At 37.0% G+C, this 20013-nt stretch overlaps 1 long non-coding RNA gene across 1 annotated transcript; it reads left to right on the forward strand.

Moving 5' to 3' along the window:
* Positions 1-1135: 1135 nt before the first annotated feature.
* LOC103103544 (uncharacterized) lies at positions 1136-15158 on the forward strand. Its single transcript, XR_008915950.1, has 4 exons — positions 1136-1411; positions 5002-5109; positions 13361-13483; positions 14603-15158. It is a non-coding gene; the product is annotated as an uncharacterized LOC103103544 (long non-coding RNA).
* Positions 15159-20013: the final 4855 nt, after the last annotated feature.

The raw sequence follows: 20013 nt of genomic DNA on the forward strand, positions 1-20013 counted from the left end.
AGAAATTGGGAATCTGGGGGCAGCTGGGTAGCTCAGTGGATTGAGAGCTAGCCCTAGAGACAGGAGGTCCTAGGTTCAAATCTGGCCTCAGACACTTCCCAGCTGTGTGACCCTGGGCAAGTCACTTGACCCCCATTGCCTAGCCCTTACCACTCTTCTGCCTTGGAGCCAATACACAGTATTGACTCCAAGACAGAAGGTAAGGGTTTAAAAAAAAAGAAAGAAAGAAATTGGGAACCCTTTTGATGAGTATTCACCCCTCCAGAAAGTGCAAACTAGTTCCTACAAACATTCCCCCTGGGCAGTGCTATACAATATGGAAACTGTGATTGGCCCCCTGTGAAGTGGGGAGGATATAAGAAGCCATTTTAAAAGGCCCTGAATTTCTGAGGCTGGGGGAGTGGACTCCAAGAAGAGAGATGACTTCAAGAAGGAAGTTGGCTAAAAGAAAAGTTGGCCTCAGGAGTCACCTTCAGCTCCAGTCATTGTCTTAACCTTCCTCTTGGAGGGAAATTGGATGAATGGATAACTGGTTTTCCCTTCCTGTTTTCTGGAGAGAATTTAATTCTGTTCAAAGGTTAACAAATCCTGGCTGAGCCAAGCACTGGAACAGTATTTAGATAGGTTAATGTCTTCTCTACCCTTTTGTATTTCTTTACTTTAACTCTTTCCACCTCTTTTATGAAAAAAAGATTTATAATTTTCATATATTTAGTCAAACCATTAAATTTAACACTTACACTTTTGGCAATTCAGAAGAGACTTGAACCCACAGAAGGGAGATGGGATATTGCATTCAAGGAACAAGCAAGAGGACCAATGTAGCTATACTGCAGATTTTAAGGAAGGGGGTAAAATGTAAGAAGGCTGGAAAGATAGGAAGTGTTCATATTACGAAGAGTTCAATGAGTTAAATACCCATCAGAGGATTTCATATTTGATCCTGGTAGTAATAAGAAAGCACTTGATTCTATTGAATAGGAGGGTTATGGTCCAATTTACATTTTAAAAAATCACCTTGGCAGCTTAGTGAAGGATAGATTAGAGTGTGAAAAGACTCATGGCATTTTACAAAAATCCTGGCAAAGTCATGAGAGCCTGAACTAGAGTGGTAAATTTATTAACTGTGAATTTTAAAAGTCTCCATCTTGGTCTAACACCCAAAAATGGTGCACACCCACACTACACGGGCATGCGCTAGTCAATGACAAATCAGAAATAATTAACTGCCCACCTGGGCTGTCCTAAGCCAAGCTAGAGCCAACCATTGGATTTGTGAGACACAGGAAGTGAGGTAGGGAACAGCCTCTGGAATTCGCGGAACTTCCTGTGGAGAGAGCTAGAGGGGAGTTGGTGTTAGGAGCTTGGAGAGAGAGGACGCCCGCAGACAGCTTTCCTTCAGATCGGTCACGTGAGTTAAGGACTGATTCTTTCCACCTGGGCCTTTAGGCCTAAGCTCCCTCTGCCTTGGTCAGAGGTTGAGTAGCCCCTTTTCCCTTTTCTCTTCTCTCCTTCTCTCCCTCTCCTTTTCCCTACTCCCGTTGTGATTAAACCTCCATAAACTCCATTCTGACTTGAGTGTTCATTTTAGGAATTTCATAAGTAAATTCCTTGGTGGCCATTGTTCAATATTACAGAAATCTTGTAGCCACATTTTAGCCATTACAATATTATAACCCTCTCCCAGAGGCCTAAATTTCCCCATTACATAACAGAGAGAAAGATTGGTATATGAGGAATGCCATGAAGGTTGAAATGACAAGAAATCTAGCACATTAAATATAAGGGTTAATGAGAATGAGGAGTAAACAAGTGGAAGCAGAGATGCCAATAGGGTGGTAAATTCAATATTCCAAAGACTTATTAGGATAGTACTGATCATATAAATATTATTTATTCCATTGATTTTGAACAATCAGTAAAAGATATGGTAGTATAGCATTGCATGCTGAGAAAATTCTTTCATGGAAGGAAGTCTTGGATCTGGGCAGGGAAACCGTTATAAAGAATTTTGAGTGAGGGTTAGGGGAGAGAGTAACAAAAGTGTCATTGGAGAGGAGGAAATAGAAGAATGCATCATCATCATTATTATAATGAACATTTATATATTACTTTAAGGATTACAAAGTAATTTATGCATCTTTCAAAGTGGCTTGTCCATCTCTGGGGAGAATTTGAAGCTAGATATTTCTGACTTCAAGTCTTCACAGCATTCCTGGAAAGTATATACTATTATCATTCCCTTTTCAGATGACAAAATGAAGGCAGACAGAGGTTGAATGACTTGCCCAGAGTCAAACTTAATAAGTGTTTGAAGCAATTTTTGAACTAGTCTTCATTTCTCTAGGTCCAACACTCTATGTACTGTGTCACCTAGTTATCTCTAACAAGGTATAATATTACAAACCAGGTATGATATAATAATATAATACTAAAAATAAGTAATGGGAAAGTTCAAATGATGGGATGTCTCCTTGGAGTTTATATTTTCCCCCTCATTTGAGATCTTTGAACAAAAATTAGTTTCCTATTTTTGGTTCTCATATAGAGAAGAATAGGCTTCAGGGACTAATGAAACTAGATGATCTTAGACATTTCTTCTCAATTAAGATTTTGTAACCCTTAAAGACCCCCTTTGTCAAAAGCAAAGAGCAAATAATAAATTGTGAAGTTGTCTAAGTAGAAGTTTATTCTTTAAGATGTGGAAGAAATGATAAGGAAAATTTCAAGTAGGTTGCACATTGAGTGGAGTGTTAGGCCTGTACCCAGGAAATCCTTAGTTCAAATCTTGTCTTAATTACTTGCTAATTGGCTCCTGGTAAGTCATTTAACCTTTTTCAGCCCCAGTTTCCTCATCTATAAAATGGGAGTAATAATAACATCAACCCACCCCAGTTTGTGGTATCAAGTTAGGTAACATTTAAAGTTCTTTGTAAACTTAAATATTTATTAGTATTATTTTTAGTTTTTAATCTGATTCTAATCAATGATTCCTCAAAAAAAAAAGATAAATGACATTTATTTTAAGAGTTCCCATCACAGAGAAAAAGAAAGCTATATATAGCCTGAAATGGATTCTAGATCTGAAAAACACAAATTTCAAAGGGTTCCAAAAAAAGGTAGCCATGATCCCATGAGTTTGAGTCATGTCACTGACATGTGTTGGCTGTGTTATTCTGGGCAAGTTTCTTAATCTCATAGTGCTCTAGGCAGCTCTCTGAGATGACAAGGTGCCAATCTCCAATAGTTGAGGGAGTACTTGGCAGTTTCTTATACTTATTAAATTATATTTTTTCCTCTGTCCTTCTACTTATGTATAGAAGTTAAAATAATGGGCCAGCACACATTAATATCAGACTAACAGAAGAGTATTGTCATTAGAGATGCATTCTGGGAGGATGGGAGAATAGGACAGAAGATTACTTCACCAAATTCTCCCACAAATATTTTAAAATTATAGCAAAAGTGATTAGCTGTGTAGGTCATAACCTCAGCTTCAGAACCTTCAACCAACTGACTGTGTGGTGGAGGGTGGCTGATTGAGAGATGATTTCTAGGTCTATATGCATTGTCTAGATACTATATCAAACTGTGGCTATAGGAGTAGTGAAGACATACAAGTGAGTGAACATAGTTCCTGATTATTGCTCTAGGACAAAGGGGGAAAGAAGATACTTATAGCCTTTGTAGAAACCATAGAGATAAGACTGTTGAAAGTGATAGCATTGCTGGGTTTCCTGTAATACAGAAATTAAAAGGACCAAGAGATTAAAGATCCCTATAGATCTTTAAACAACAGAAACTAAAGACTATGCACCAAATACAGGGAGAAGTTGATACATAAAAGTGACAATTAAGATAGAGGACACTAAAAATTACAAAAAGAAAAAAAAATGTCAGTAAAAGATAAACAACCCAGCCACTCATAGTTTCTTTGGGAATAAAGGATATCAGAGTTCAAATTCATAAGACAGAGAAATTAAAGTATCCTCTTCTAAAACTTTAAAGGAAAATATTAAAATGGACACAAGCCAAAAAAAGAGCTCTTGGAACAACTTTAAAAAGGCTTAAAAAAACAAACGAGAGAAAAAAAACCCCTAAAAATAATGCTTAAAAAACCAAATGATAGATGTTGAGAAAAATCAGGAAAAATAAAAACAATGCAAGATGATATAGAAAAATATGAAAGGGGGTCAACTAATTGAAAAAAAAGGAATGTAAACTCACTGAAAAAAATAATTCATTAAAAATTAGAATTGGGGAATAGGAAGCTAGTAACTTCTTGAGACTACCAGAAATAATATAACTATCTGGTACTGGGTAAGAAATAGAAAGGTAGATCAATGTAGATGGATGGAGATACAACAATCAATAGTAATATCCAGAGGAAAAAGAGAAGAGTAGTGGTTATTGGAAACTCTGCTCAGGACATAGTAAATCATTCCTTTGCTGATCAGATAACATTACTAGAGGAATCTCTCATCTTCTTTGAATATGAACCCAAGACATAAAAGAAAATGTCCTGAAACTTGTCAAAATAGATTATTACAATCCACTTCTGTTGATTCATGTGGCAAAGTCTGAAGAAACATGGAATTTATTGCCAAAAAGTACAAAGAGTTAGGGAAGAAAATGAAAGGCACCATGGGCTTTATTAGTATTTCATTGCTACTGCCCACTACAAGCAAGGTATACAAAAGAGAAAACTGATTTAGGAAGTGAAAGTTGGCTAAGAATAGGAATTTTTGTCAATCACTTAAAATACAAGAATAATAGACCTCTGATCAGAGATTAAGAAAGGGTCATGAGACTGTATTTTCCTGGTATCTTTCAAAGCACTTTAAAATGAAATGGGCAGAAAAAGGAAGGGTATTGACAAATCTCTCTCTCTCTCTCTCTCTCACTGCATATATATATATATATATATATATGTATGTAGATAGATATTCATTTCTATATATTAAAAATATTTTATATAGCTTGTCATTTTATATTTTATAGATATAGATATAATGCCAATCTAGATATCATGAAGAATCCTACAATCAGAAAGAAGAATAACAAATGGAGGAATATACAAGTCAAAAGTAAAAAAGATCCATGAAAGGGGTGAGAAGTATAACTCGTGAATTTAGATATCCATATGCAAAAGCAAAAAGTTTAAGAAAACAGCCAATAAGAACAGCATATCCTAAAATAAGTAGGGAATTTGATGTCACTAAGATATGGTGGGGGTCAAACTCATGATTTAAAAGGGTAAAGCTTATTCATATAAAGTGGCATAAAAGAATTTGCCTAGGGAGAAAAAACTGAATATGAAGCGTGATCAAGTTTGTATATTCCCATGAAGAAACAGTAAAAGGGGGGAAGTATGCTATTTTGGGGGGTATATTTGGGTGCAAGACCATGCAGAGGAGAAATAGAAGACATTGAACTGAAAAAAAAAATAGATAAGAAGCATGATAGGAAACTTAAATTATCTAGGCATTGGTTAGGTTACTTCCCTTCCCTTCCCTTCCCTTCCCTTCCCTTCCCTTCCCTTCCCTTCCCTTCCCTTCCCTTCCCTTCCCTTCCCTTCCCTTCCCTTCCCTTCCCTTCCCTTCCCTTCCCTTCCCTTCCCTTCCCTTCCCTTCCCTTCCCTTCCCTTTCTCCTTCCCTTCCTTCCTTCCTTCCTTCCTTCCTTCCTTCCTTCCTTCCTTCCTTCCTTCCTTCCTTCCTTCCTTCCTTCCTTCCTTCCTTCCTTCCTCCCTACCTCCTTTCTTTCTTTCTTTCCTACCTCCTTTCTTTCTTTCTTTCTTTCTTTCTTTCTTTCTTTCTTTCTTTCTTTCTTTCTTTCTTTCTTTCTTTCTTTCTTTCTTTCTTTCTTTCTTTCTTTCTTTCTTTCTTTCTTTCTTTCTTTCTTTCTTTCTTTCTTTCTTTCTTTCTTTCTTTCTTTCTTTCTTTCTTTCTTTCTTTCTTTCTTTCTTTCTTTCTTTCTTTCTTTCTTTCTTTCTTTCTTTCTTTCTTTCTTTCTTTCTTTCTTTCTTTCTCTTCCAAAAGCAAAGAATAAAATCTTGACTTGTTTAAAATATGTCACCCTTCAAAAGTTAGAGGAACCAACAAATGGAATTTTATTCTATCCTGGATACTCAATAATAGGGAAACACTGCTTGATGAATTGGAAATGATGAGAACCTTGAGGAGAAGTGATAACCACTCCTCAGAGTTTGCAGGAAAAGGAAAGCTGAGCATCACCGTTCATGGACCTTAAATTGTGGGAAAATGAATTTCAAAGAATTCAGAATAGATAGGATCCCATGAAATAAAATTCTACAAGGAGAGATAGTAGAGGAGGGATAAGAAACTCACATTGTTAATAACCCTATTACTTCAACTGCCCTTTATTTAGCATCAGGGCCTTTCACCCTTTTTGCCCTTTCTTAAATATTCTTGAACTTATCCATGTCCTTATTAAACTACAGTTCCTGGTGAGAACACAAATATCTATATCATATCTTACTAGAGCAGAGTACAAAGGGACTACCATCCAGTCAGCTAATAAATATTTATTAAGCAACTATTATTATATGCCTGACATTGTGTTCAATGCTGGGCATTAAAAGAAGAGTAAAAGACAGTTCTAGTGCCCGAGAAGTTCACAATCTAATGTTGCCATTATTCAGTCTTTTCAGTCATGTCTGACACATTGTGAACCATTTAGGGTTTTCTTGGCAAAGATACTGGGGTGGTTTGTAATTTCCTTCTCCAACCCATTTTACAGATAAGGAAAATGAAGCAAAAGGTGTTAAGTGACTTGCCCAGGGACATACAGCAAAGTTACTGGAGTGATTTGCCATTTCCTTCTCCAAACAATCTAATACAACCATTCTATTCCTAGAAGTTAGACCTTTCTTAGTACAGTCCAACATTGCATTGGCATTTTGGAATGACAAATTCTGTTGATGACTCATACTGAGCTTATAGCTCACTAAAACCTTTTATTACCTAAAAACATCTCCTCTGTCTTGGTTTTTCGAAAGTCATTTATTTTTTGGACCCAAGTATAAGACCTTACATTTTTCTCTACTGAATTTCACCTTCATAGGCACTAGCCTGTCAAGAGTCTGTCAATTCTGACATTATCATCTAGGGTCTTAACTCTTCAACCATGCCGAGTTGAGACAATTTTTCTTGTCTGAGTCTGACTTGGACTTGTAATTTCCAAAATTCTTAATGTTTGGTGCTGCTCTGAACTCAATGGAAATGTAAGAACAAAACTCTAGGTTCCTACTGAATGATTCAGTCATAAATCAAAGTGGTATTATTTTGTTTGACCTGATCCAATTTCATTGGGTGTTATATTTATTCTCCTTCCTCCTAGAATGTAGAACAGAAATCCAATTGTTGGGAGTTAGAGAAAGACTTGGGTTCTAAATTAGTGAATACTTTAAAAACTTAAAATTTTTATTGGAATAGGATACCTCTGAAGCTAGTAGACTTCTTATCAGTGTTTCTCTTTTAAATCCTTAATTTCTCTCAGTATCAATTCTAGTACAAAAAAATGCTGAAGGCTAGGCAACTGAGGTTAAAGGGACTTGCCCAGGGTCACAAATCGAGGAAGTGTATATGGCCTGATTTGAACCCTGGTCCTCCTACAGATCTACCCCTCTATCAACTATGCTACCTATATGCTTTCTGATCAGTTTTTGATGAGTGACTAGAGGATCACTTGTAATAGATATTTTAAAGATAGTTCATTCTTTAAAGTATGGTTTAGACCAGACAAGCTCTGCAACCCCTTTCTATTTTTGAATTCTAGGATTCTTTGAGATTGAAGTTTAGGATGAAAAGGTTAAACTGGCTTATAACTAGTTAAAATTTTCTTGAAATGAATAGATGTTAATATATTAATTTCTGTTTTAGTCATGTCCCCATTAGACTTTAACAGACAACATTAAGCTTTTAAAAAATGAAACAAATGCAAAATTTTAGAACATTCCCATTTGGGTAAGTGACACTACGTTTCTTTCCAAGATTCATCTATTACTTTAGAGAGCCATTTCTCACATTTCCCATGTTTTTTTTTTTTAAATCTCTGCTCTGTTCAAAATAAAGCACCTTAAAATTTTTTGGTGACACTGAACAGATAGACATTAGAATAACCTTGTTTGGAACTGTGTGATTAGGATAAGGAAACATTGTGACTCTGCCCTCCATCTCTAGAAGTCTTCTCATACCACGTTTGGCTCTGTTCTGTATAACTTCAAGCCTTGTTTAAATGAATCTTCTTAGTAACAAATTGAGGCTTACTGGTATTATGTTTTATGATGAGAACAAACCAGAGTATTCACAAAGACCCACTTTCCTTTGAAGCTAATATTCCTAGTTGTTGGTTTTTTGTTTTTCTAGAAGATCCTTTAAGACACTGAAAGGGATATTACACAATTAAAATGAGAAAATTCATGAATTATTTCTTTGAGAAGTAAAAAATTCCTATGCAAAATTGACATGGGTCATAATATGTGTAGAAAAAGTCAATATAACATATGGGGCAGCCAGGGGGTTCAGCGAATGGAGTGCCAAATCAGGAAGATATGAGTTCAAATCCCAGTTCAGATACTTATTAGTTGTGTGACCTCGGGCAAGTCATTTAACCACATTAACCCCATGGGTAAATGTGCCCTGATTATCTCATCTGTCAAGTGGGATAATTACAGTGTCTACCTCACAGAGCTACTGTGAAGATCAAATGAGAACAAATTGGAGAGCACTTAGCACAGTGCCTGGAACATAATAAGTGCTATATGATGATGATGATGATTTATTTACACAGCAAACACCAATATGAGCTTCTTAATCTGCACTGGAAAGATGTTAGCCCAAAGTTTCAGGAATACAGCTTTCAGGCAGTTCACATCTTCTTTCAGGTTCAGTAAATCATTTTGGTCTCCCCTTTTCCCAGTGCTGTTTAGCAACATACTTCTGCTTTTGCCATTCTAGTAGTTTATTCATCTATGCAGTAGTTTTGCTGACTCGGTAGCACCTTCAGCAGAACTGGCTGTCAATCATTGGCTCTTGAGAAGAAAAGCTGACTTGGTAGAACATGAAGCCACTTCCTTAGGTAGTTAGATAGAACTACAGTGAATGGGAACGTTGAAGTTGGTGAGAACATTAACAGTCTAAATACACACACCAAGTAGGAAAGACAAAAAAGAAATCAGAAAAGGAAGGATGGCAAGGTTCAGGTCTTTTCAGTTTTGAGAGAAAATGACAGGCAAGGAAAGGGGGAGATAGGGATGAACTGTAAAAACCAAAGTGGAGGTGAGAACAAAAGAAAGCAGATAAGATAGTAGAAGAAAGGAAGAGGTTAATAAGAAAGGAAAACGAAGACTCCTGCCCCCTTTGTTGGATTGGATTTGGCAAAGGATAGATCTAAGATAGCTTTAGGCAAATCTAATATTTCAAGATTTTTTTTTTCTTTTTAACCTACAAATAGTCATCCAATGAACTATTCTGTTGCATCAAAATAGCACTGAAGGGGTCTAACCTTTGTGATCAATAGAAAACCAGTTTTCCATATAGCAGGTTTTCTATTAACTGGTGACATCATTCACTATAATGAATAAAAAGGGTGTTTACACAGTGTGCCTTCAGAGTCATTCTCATTTCACAGTGGACACTCACTTACCCCATGGGTAAAAATGGAGCTATGAAACAGCCCATTCTCATTTGCCACTACAAATCCCCAAGGAAAACCATTGTCCTTCAGAGCCCCAGGACCTAGTTAGTATTTAATATGGGCACATTTATAATTGTCATGTGGTATAAAGTTGTGTCTTAAATTTGCTATCTAATAATTCACACTTGGGTGCTGTGAGAATGCTTGCCCTTTGTCCCTTTCTAACAACCAAGAAGGTGTGAATAATTTTGCAGTAATTCACTCCTTGGCGGGTCTTGGTTAAATGCAAAAAACAATGTATTCATCTTCCTCCTATTGAGTATGTGTCTGCGCTGTGAGGAAAGGACCTGTCCACATACCCAAGGAAAGAAACCCCAGCTCCAGCTGATTATGCAGACGCTCTTGGAAAGAAAGAATTATTTAGTGGTTCTTTTTGAGAAAATGCAGCCCCAGATAGGCTCCATTCGCCATTTATTTAAACATAAATTCCAATGATGTGGCAGTGTCTTAATGGCACTGTTCCATCTGCCAGCTGTGTGGGGAGAAAAGGAGAAGCAGGGAAAAACATTATTAACCAGAGCAGAGAGTATACATGCTCAGATCCTGCAAGCTTTGTTTTTCAAATGACACTTTACAGTATGTCTTGGGTTTCTCTCTGCAATGCAAAGTCTTATTCTGGGGGAGAAAGCAGGGTGGCTTTCAGTTGACTGCACAGAATACTAAAGACCACTGCTGCTGGATACTGCTTCAAATGCCATTGACAATGGTGCTTGAAGGATACAGCTCTCTGGGTAGTAAGTGGGGCTTGCAGGAAAATGTTTATTTACAAAATGGAAAATTAATACAACTCTTGCTCTTGCCAATCTCATTGATTACTTTTAAACGGCTGGGAAAGAAATGACTCTTAAGCAGTTCTGTAGAATGTCTCCAGACTCCCAACTCCACTTATACTTCCATTCCAACACCACACACACACAGATTTGCAATGTCTTGATGGGTATTTCGTGGATGTTCATTATACCTATTGATAAGACATTCTCTGATGCAGTCATTATTAATCCCTGGACTACCATGAAGTAGGCTAATCACTCTGGTTTCCCCCAAACTGAGGTAGCTACTTGTTTTTCTTCTCAAGCTCTCTTTTAAAATATTTTGTTCCAGTATCTTAAATGGGAAATCATTTTAATGTACTCTTTTCTTTCATCCCCCCAAATTGAGAATGGAAATAGTAAAAGCCCTCACGCCTAGTTGGTATATGAAAGCTCAAAATGGGAAACATATTCCTGACATAGAGCCTCAAAATATAAGAACTGGAAGTGACTCCTTTAGATATTCTAGCCCTCTCCCCTAATTTTAAAGATGAAAAAGTTGAGGCATCAAAAAGTTAAGTGGCTTATACAGATAGTGATCAAGCTGGGACTCCAGTTCATCTGACTTCTTCTAGTTTCAACACCAAACCCACCCCACACATATGCTTTTCCCCAGGAAAAAAAAAAGGTTTCAAAAACCCTATTCATTACTGAGAGAATCCCTCAGACTTGGGTTATCCCTTAGGGAAGTATATTGCCTGGCAGAATCAGTGTAGAGTATTCTATTACCTTAAGAGAATAAATACAGGAAATGCATGTCTCTATCTAGGAAGTTAAAAAGGAGACTTTAGATATTTTCATAAAATATGAGCAAGAGAGGATCATTGGAACATAAATTAAGAATTGTAAGGGATCTTAGAGGCAACAGAGTTCAATTCTTCCTTCTGGTTATAAATGATGAAGCTGAGGCAGGGAAAGGTTAAAATAGTTGCCCAAGGGTCTGAGGTTGGATTCAAATCTTAGCCTTCTTGGGACCAGTGGTGAATATATGACATCTAAAATTTAGATTTCTTCATAGTTTTCACATGCTATGTCTCTCCTGCAAGATATGTCCTTATCAGCCATGTCTCTCTCTCTTATTTCTCAATATCCCATGTCTAAATCCTTGAACTTGCATTCAAAAAAAGTGTTGCTGCCATTTCCGGTCTGGCTAATGGCCACCTGCCTGAGCTGGTTCAATTTGAACTTTCTGGATTTAAAAATAAAATCCTTGATGAGACAGAGAGAGAGAGGGAGGAGCACTCTGGCAAAAGGTCTCATGCATGAAGTTAATTAATAATAAATATGACTCAATGATGGATTCAAAACGTTTCTGATATTTTCTTTTGAGAAACTGCTCATTAAAATGAGATTTTCTATCAATTTAATTACAGTTACAGTATGAACAAAAGATTTCTGGAAGGAGGTACATATCTTCCATTAAAAAAAAAAAGACAAACTCTCTGGCCACCATGATGTAATTGTTCCAGAATAAAATTTAGTAGTTGAGTAAATAATAAGAGTAATAATAAGTTCTAAGAAGCATAGTTATTGTGAGGATAGAAAGCTATCTTTGAATAAACATACACTGGCTATGTGGCCCTGGACAAGTTAGTTAATGTCCAACTGGCTCCCAGGAAACTCTTTTAGGCAGTAAGTTCCAAAACAAATGCAAATCTACATTGGCACAGCTATCTTTTCACCAGGAGGTCCCTATATCAATTAAGTTAAAAGTACCATCCAAAAATAATAATTCATATTTTATAGTACTTTAAGGTTTACAGAGTCCTTTCCACATATTATCTTCTTTTATGGTTATTATAATTCTATGAGGTAGGTACTATCACTGCTCCCACTTTACAAATGAAGAAAGTGAGATTCAGAAAGGTTAGAAGACTTACTCAAAGACATTCAATTAAAAAAAAATCATAGCTCCATACTAAATTGAAAGTCTAGAGCCCCATTTCCACTACCATGCTACCTCATGTGAGATTTCAGTAGTGCTCTTTCAAGAAGATTTATTTTGTAAAAAAACAATATCACTAAATTTGAAAATAGAGTTTAATTCTATAATATTAACTTTGGATGCAGCAATACTTTGTTCCCAATGTCACTGAAAATTCTCTGAAAGGGGGTGAAACTTTTGAGAAATCCAATGTTTTACCACATTCATACATTGATTTTTCAGTCACAAGTGCAAAGGCAAATATTTTTATCCTACCACATAAATGAGGAGCATTGGATAATAAAAGGGCTTCACACACACACACACACACACACACACACACACACACACACACACACATATTTACTCAGCTTCAAGAATTCAGAATAAATGCTTTCTCAATTTAGATAAGCAATTCTTGGTACCTTGCTAAGACTTCATAGACTTCTCTGGCAGCACTCCTTTTGTTTAGACTTCTTCAAGTTCCTTTTGTGTATTGTCTTCTCTCATTAGATTTTAAACTTCTTGAAGGTAGAGACTGCCTTTATTTTTCATATTTCTATGCACAGTCCTTATCACAGTGCCTGGCACACAGTAGATGCTTACTAAATCTTTACTGCCTGTTATTTTATTTCTCTCCCAGGTCTGTGATTTCCTTAGTGTAGAGAATTTCTAGAATCAGCAAACTTTATACTTGGAGAGAATATGAGTGGCCATTTGGTCCAACCAATACCCAGCAAATAATACCTGATATGGCATCTAGACTAAGTGGCCATCAGACTTTTCCTTAAATATCTATAGTAGAGAGGAACCCATTCTCTCATGACTTGATCCATCGACTTTTGGTAAGATCTAATTGTTAGGAAGGTTTTTTCTCCTGACATTAATACCAAGTTTATTTTTCTGCAGTTTCAACCAAATGAACCATTTTTGGCTCCATAGATCCCAGAAGAACAAGATGATCCATAGGAAATGCCTTCCAATGTGGAAATTCAGATGAATATATTTTTTTCTGGAACACTGAGAGATAAAGTAAGCAGACAATAGTCCTAAGTTAATTTATGTCAGAGACAGAACTTGAATTTAGATATTCCTATATCTGTTAGCCTTCTAACCAGTCCTGCTACAGTTGTCTGAGATTTTTAATAAAAGCAAGAAGAACAGCAACAGGAGCAGTCACAATGACAACAAATAGTGTTTTAGGATTTAAAAAGAATTTGTATACCTTAGCACATTAGAATTAATTCATCTTCAATGCAGACTGAATAGTATTTGGTGATCAAAGGAATTCTACATTCTTTTAAAACTCCCTACCCCATAAGAAATATCTATAAGGACCTGGTGAAGACATTCTATCTGACATATATCCTAAGACAGTGATAATGACACTTTTAGAAATGGAGGGCCTGGACCCATGCCCACCCTACCCCCAGACTGAGTGCCATGCCTGCCTCCCCCAGAGACCTTGTGCTCTGCCCCTCTACACCACTGAGTGCCAGGTGAACCCTGCTCCTCTCTTACCCAACACAGGAGGGAGAAAGTGTTCCCATTGGGCTGTTGGGCAGAGGGGCAGGTGAAGTGAAGAATGTCCTTAGGAAGTGCTCTGCTCCCCTCAAGATCTGCTGCCTATGAGCCACCCACCTTACCCCCTATGCCCTCCCATTGAACTACTGGGCAGTGGGGAAGATGATGTGAAAAAATGTCATCAGGCATGGTGGAGAAGGGGAAGGGAGTAGCTTGCCCGAGTCTTTCTGCCTTTCTGGTAATTAACTTGGGGGGAGAAGGGTGCCCATGTGCCCACAGAGAGTGCTCTGTGTGCCATCTTTGGCACCCATGCCATAGGTTCGCCATCACTGCCCTAAGATTTTAAAGGGTAAGGACTTGGGTAAATGATGATGCCCAGATATCAAATATCAGTTTGCATTATCCTTTTCATTTCTTCTTTTATGTTTCCGTTGAACAGGATCATAGGTTCATATCCTTTGGAGGCAGTTCAACATCATGCCTCACATTATTACAACTTTTTATCTGTTATTCAGGGTCACACAGTTGACCATATGTTCTGTGACTGAGCCATATCATCATGTTGTCCCACACTAGTCTTTCTAATTATAGCTATGAACTGACTCACATAATTGTCTTTATTTCCAGAGAAAACGTGTTGTCATAAAACAAAGAAAGAAAAAGGAAAGGAAGAAAAAAGAAAATAAAGGAAGGAAGAAGGAAATAAAGGAGAATAATGATTATTAGCCTGGATCAGCATTCACACCTTATCTAGAAAAGAGGAATCCCTTCCCTTTCCATTTATGATACTCTCACAAAGGATATGAGATACAAGTTTTAGAAATATTGTTTTCCTGAAGCTTATGTTCAAGTCCAATTAAAAATTAGATACTTGCTATTTCCACTAGTGTTTGATGTGGAGACTACTGATGGAACTATTCAACTGAATGCAATTCAAGAAACATTAAGCATTCTATTTGAAAGGGAAATAAAAACAAAAATGAAATATTACCTTCTCTCAGAGAACTTAGCATTCTATTGAGAAGATGTAACATACACAAGAACAAATATAAAATATAAACAAAGGGGGACATTGAATGGTACAGTGGAAAGAGTACTACATTTTGAATCAGTGGTCCTCTGTTCAAATCCTGCCTCTGCCATTTACTATTTGGGTGATCTTTGGTAAGTGATTTAACCTTCTTTCTGGGTTCCACAATCATGTTCTATGAAATGAGGGGGTTGAACTAGATAGTCTGAAACACTTCCTTAAGAATCAAAATCTGTAATCTTATGATACAAAATAATTTGGAGATGAGGGAAAAGAGCCACTAGAGTAGGTGACAAGAATGGCTTCTTGTAGTAGGTGGCACTAGGATTGTACTTTGAAAGAAGTTAGGTATTCTGAGGTAGACATAATGAAGGAATATATTCCAAATCTGCAATACTGCCTATGCAAGTGGACTAAGGTATGCGATAGAATATACAGAGTCAAGATAAAAGGGTTTCTTTCCTTGTTTTACTTCTGATATGCCCTAACCTTGCCCCACCCCCATCTTTTCACTAAGATCCAGGGTAATATAACATGACTATTCCTTAAGCAATCACTATTAAGGTTAAAAAAAGCAACATAATTTTTTTCTATCTAGACAAAGCAAGTCTTGATAGAATTTAGCATCCTTTAGATTAAAAAGAACTTGGAGGAAATCTAGTCAGGAAACTTGAATGAGCAGTCAAAAACTGGAAACCAGCACCTTTTCCAAAACAAGCCTTTCAAGTGAGTCCTCTGTTCAGGCCAGGAGAGAAAGCCCAAGTGACAAATCACTTCTGCTCTGAGCTTTTCAAGCAGAAAACTGCAAGTCAGCAGCAGAGAGCAGTATGGAGCCATCTTTGAAAGCAGAGGACAGATGAGGAAAGACAAATAGTCCAGGAGAGGGGGAGAAAGCAGGGGGGTGAGAAAAAGAGGTCCAAACACTGTCCAAGGTCCTGATTACTTTTCCTATATAAGCATTAGGTCCCTGCATGGATGAGAATTCACACAATATAAGATTCTCTGTGCCCCTACCCCTACTCCCTCCCTGTGCCTCCTATTTGCCTTTTCTTCAAAGCCTCAGTTTTTTTTGAAGGGGAATTTCTTCACGGGCTTTAGGCCCTGTTTAGGAGGAATGAATATAGGAAGCTGAATTGTATTGGAAGCAGTACAATTCCATGCAGGATATATTAATCTACATTTCATATTCAGCTAGAATATCCCAAGCCTCCAGCTCCACAGACAAGCTTATAGACATACACAGTATATCTACATCCTGAATGCCTTCTAATATTTTCTCTTCAATTCCCTTTGGTAACTCTTTGGGTTAGAGGATGTTATTATATCGTTGATCTCAGTTTGGTTGAATTTCTATCTAATTTAAGTCAGGATCAAATGCAATGTTTGAAGAGGAAGCAGAACATGTGAACACAGAGAGTGCTCTTTGGAACCCTGTCATATTATCAGTAGATGGGGGCTCCTACTTTTAATCAAGGGGGGAAAAAACCAGCAACACTGAAGTCAATGGCTCCTTTAAGTGGCATAAGTTGGCCTTACCTATTGTTTACCATCAGCATCATCTGATGCCAACCTCCCAGGCAGCTTAGCTTTGGCTGTTTTGTAGGAAGAAGCTTTTCAAAAGCATCAGAATATATCCTTATTGTTTTCTGAGGGTGCACATATATGCATCTGCACCCACCTCCTTTTTTGTGCATAGATGTGTAGGGTAAGTGTTAAAAGGCAGCAGAACACTGAAAAACCAGATTGAGCATTTCTCATAATTGAGCTCCAATCCTTTCACCCACAATTTATTGCTCCCTTGATTGGCTGGCATTGTTTAGTAAAAGACAGGCCAGGAGAGTTTCTGAGCTGTGCTTTCCATGTAGGAGTCTTAAATAACAACCCAGATTTCTCAGTGATGGAAGTAAGTTAAAAGGTTATCTTGTTCCTTAAGGCCATCACTATCAAATGAGCACTGGCCCTCTTTCCCTATGGGAGAGAGATTTTTTTTTTGGTCACATTTTCTTAGAATAAAACAGATCTTCTTCCTAAGGCATGTATACATGGATATTAAAGAAAGATGCAGTGATATTCTGTATCAAGAAGGTTAAACTCATAGGATTATATGAAAACATTCATTTTCCCCTTACTAACCTGTAAAGATTTCATTTGGCTTCATTTATCTTCTCTCTTACCCTATGCTAAACCATCCCTGGCTTCGATGAAAGAATCATGTCTCCATTCATTTCCTATCTTGCTGAATTGCCTTCACATTTCCTATCATCTGCACATAATCCTATTCTCTCCATTATTGTCTTAATACCAAGTACAGCACAAGATAATGGATAGGCACTGTAATAACAGCGTGGCCTGTAGGAGCCCCTCGAGGGAAATATCTCTGACGCTGGTGGAATATTAATGTATCCCAGGTCCCTGATCTCCCCCTTTCACTTCATCTCCTGTTTTCTAAACTACATAATGACTCTCATATCCATGACAAAAGCATTAGAACAGAAAAAAAGCCTCATTGATGAGCAGCAGGGCTGTGTGATATTAAGGAGCTCTATTCTTACTTCTTTGTATGATTTTTGACCACCATCAGAGACTGTGTATGCAGGTAATTTCTGATCTGAATAGATATTGGTGTAAAAGAACATTATCATATTTGGCTAATCCAAATGCCCATCACATGCACTACAAGAAAATAAATTAAAATATAATTCTTCTGTCCCTGGACTGGTTTGGGACAGATTAAAAACAAACACCTTGATGTCATTTAGACTAGGTGGTGGATTGTTTTCTGAGAAGCTTAATTGCCAGCAGATTAGGAATGGAACAGTAAATCAAAGAAGGCTACATCAAACCATGTAGATTGGTTGTAGTTACAATTTATTGTACATAATTTTTTAATAGAAGGGAAAGAATTGATTTTTTTTCTTTCTTGTGTATAAAAAGAATAGCCTAAGAGAATTATGCCATTTGTATTGAAAGTGGGATATTGGAGAAAATGAGACTTGGAGTAGTAAAGCAACAGCTTCTGGTTTCTTTACAGGACATAGGACATCCTTACATGTCTGATTCAGGAATATCTGACTTGGATCATGCTAATTTCTCTACTGTTTAAAATCCAATTCCTTCTGTTTTTCTGCTAGCAGCCACTATAAAAGTTATGACAGGAGCAAAAGATCATATATTTAAAGCAGGAAGGAACCTTAGCAGCCATCTAGTTCAATCTCTTTGTTTTATGGTAAAAAAAAACCCCTGAAATCCAGAGAAATTAAGGATGTTGACTATTAGTTATTCAAGAAGAAAGTGTCATCATCATGATTTGAACCCATATCTTTTGCCTCCAAATCTAGTACTTTTTTAGTTAAGGGTGAAGAGTGAGATAGGAGGCTAAGCAAAACTAGTCTACATATGTCTGTGGGAGGCAATGTTCCTTCCTGGAGTCCCCTCTAACCATTCAAAACATAACAATAAAATTCATTTTTCCATTTGTAGAAAATCAATAAATTTTCCTGTGAAAGACAGGGTATGTATCATATCCCTCAATCCTGGATTTAAGAGTTTCTGTATTGTGAACTTACTATTTTGTCTAAAAATATTGAATTATTTTGAGTTGCTTTTAAATAAAGAATAATGGAGGGGAAACTATATGAATTTAAAGACTCCCTACCCCAAATCTTGAATCATCTGCCCATTATCTATTGATCTGTCCATCTAAGCAATCATGGAGGAAAAAAATATTTAAGACATGTTCCTTATGACTGAGGACCTTCCAATCTTGGGGGAGAAAAGACATTAAAACAAATATTTAGAATGTTGTTAGCAAGTGATAAGTTCTATGCATATTGGTATAATTGAATGAGCAATGGATTTTAATCCAGGTGAACTGGGGTCAAAACTTCATATGGTTGATTAGAGTCTATATACTTCAGAAAGTCAATTTCTTTACTACTCAGTTTTTCATCTGTAGAATGGAAGTAATATCCATGGACTTCCCTGGCTTCTTCAAGAGTCAGCTCAAACCTTATTTTAACATAAAGCCTTTTCTGGTCCCTTGTCCCTTTGCAAATTCTCTTTCCTTTTCTGTCTTTACTTTCCATCTACCCTACATGTATCTTGTATATATATACATCTTTTCCATGCTGTCTCCCCCATTAGGAGGAGTGTCTTGAGGAAGGAAATTATGCTTTTGCCTTGCTTTGTTCTCTCAGTATTTAGTTTAGTGCCAGACAATTCAATCCAATAAACATTAAGTGCCTACTATGTGCCAGCCACTGTGCTAAGTACTGTGGATACAATTAATAAAAGAAAAATCAGTCTCTTTACTTAAGAAACTCATATTCTAAACAGGAAGAAAATACACAAAGTGAAGCAGGAACACGGTATGTGCCTTTTGTTGCAAACGGGACACCAAGGCTACCTGGCACACAGATGGTTTGTTTTATAGAGTTGAAATTATACAGGGCAACAGTTCCAAAGTGGGGTAAACAGAGAATCCAGTGTCCACCTTCTATGAAGAAAGGCATTGGGAGGAATTTGTTATTAACCCTTTAGTCCTCCAATCAGAGGGTAGAGGAGGCTAAGAGAAGTAGTGATGATCAAGGCATGAATTAGCGTCATGGTGGTAAATTAAAAAATGGTGAGATTATTTTGTAAGGGCTATGGTCTTCTGTGTAGTTGAAATCAGGCAGGACAGCAGATGCAAAGTAGAGTGAAGCTGTGACATGGTGAGGACTTAACAAATGCTTGTTGATGATCTCAGAAAAGTGCTTTGTAAACTTTAAAGTAATATATAAAAATGAGATGTTTTCATTTTTTAAAAAAAATGCCATGAGGGATTTGATGAGGGAATTATTATTACTGACTTGGAGATCAGAATGTCTTCTTGGAACTGGTTTGAAATGGACATTAGAAGATCAGTCAAATTTTGACAGACAGAGCCTGGAGAGTAGTACTTTACATGATGAAGAGGTAATAAATAGCAGTTCAGTCTGACTGGAAAATAAGATATATGTAGGGGATC

This window comes from Monodelphis domestica, chromosome 2 (assembly GCF_027887165.1).
Source record: "Monodelphis domestica isolate mMonDom1 chromosome 2, mMonDom1.pri, whole genome shotgun sequence".
NCBI classification, from domain to species: domain Eukaryota; kingdom Metazoa; phylum Chordata; class Mammalia; order Didelphimorphia; family Didelphidae; genus Monodelphis; species Monodelphis domestica.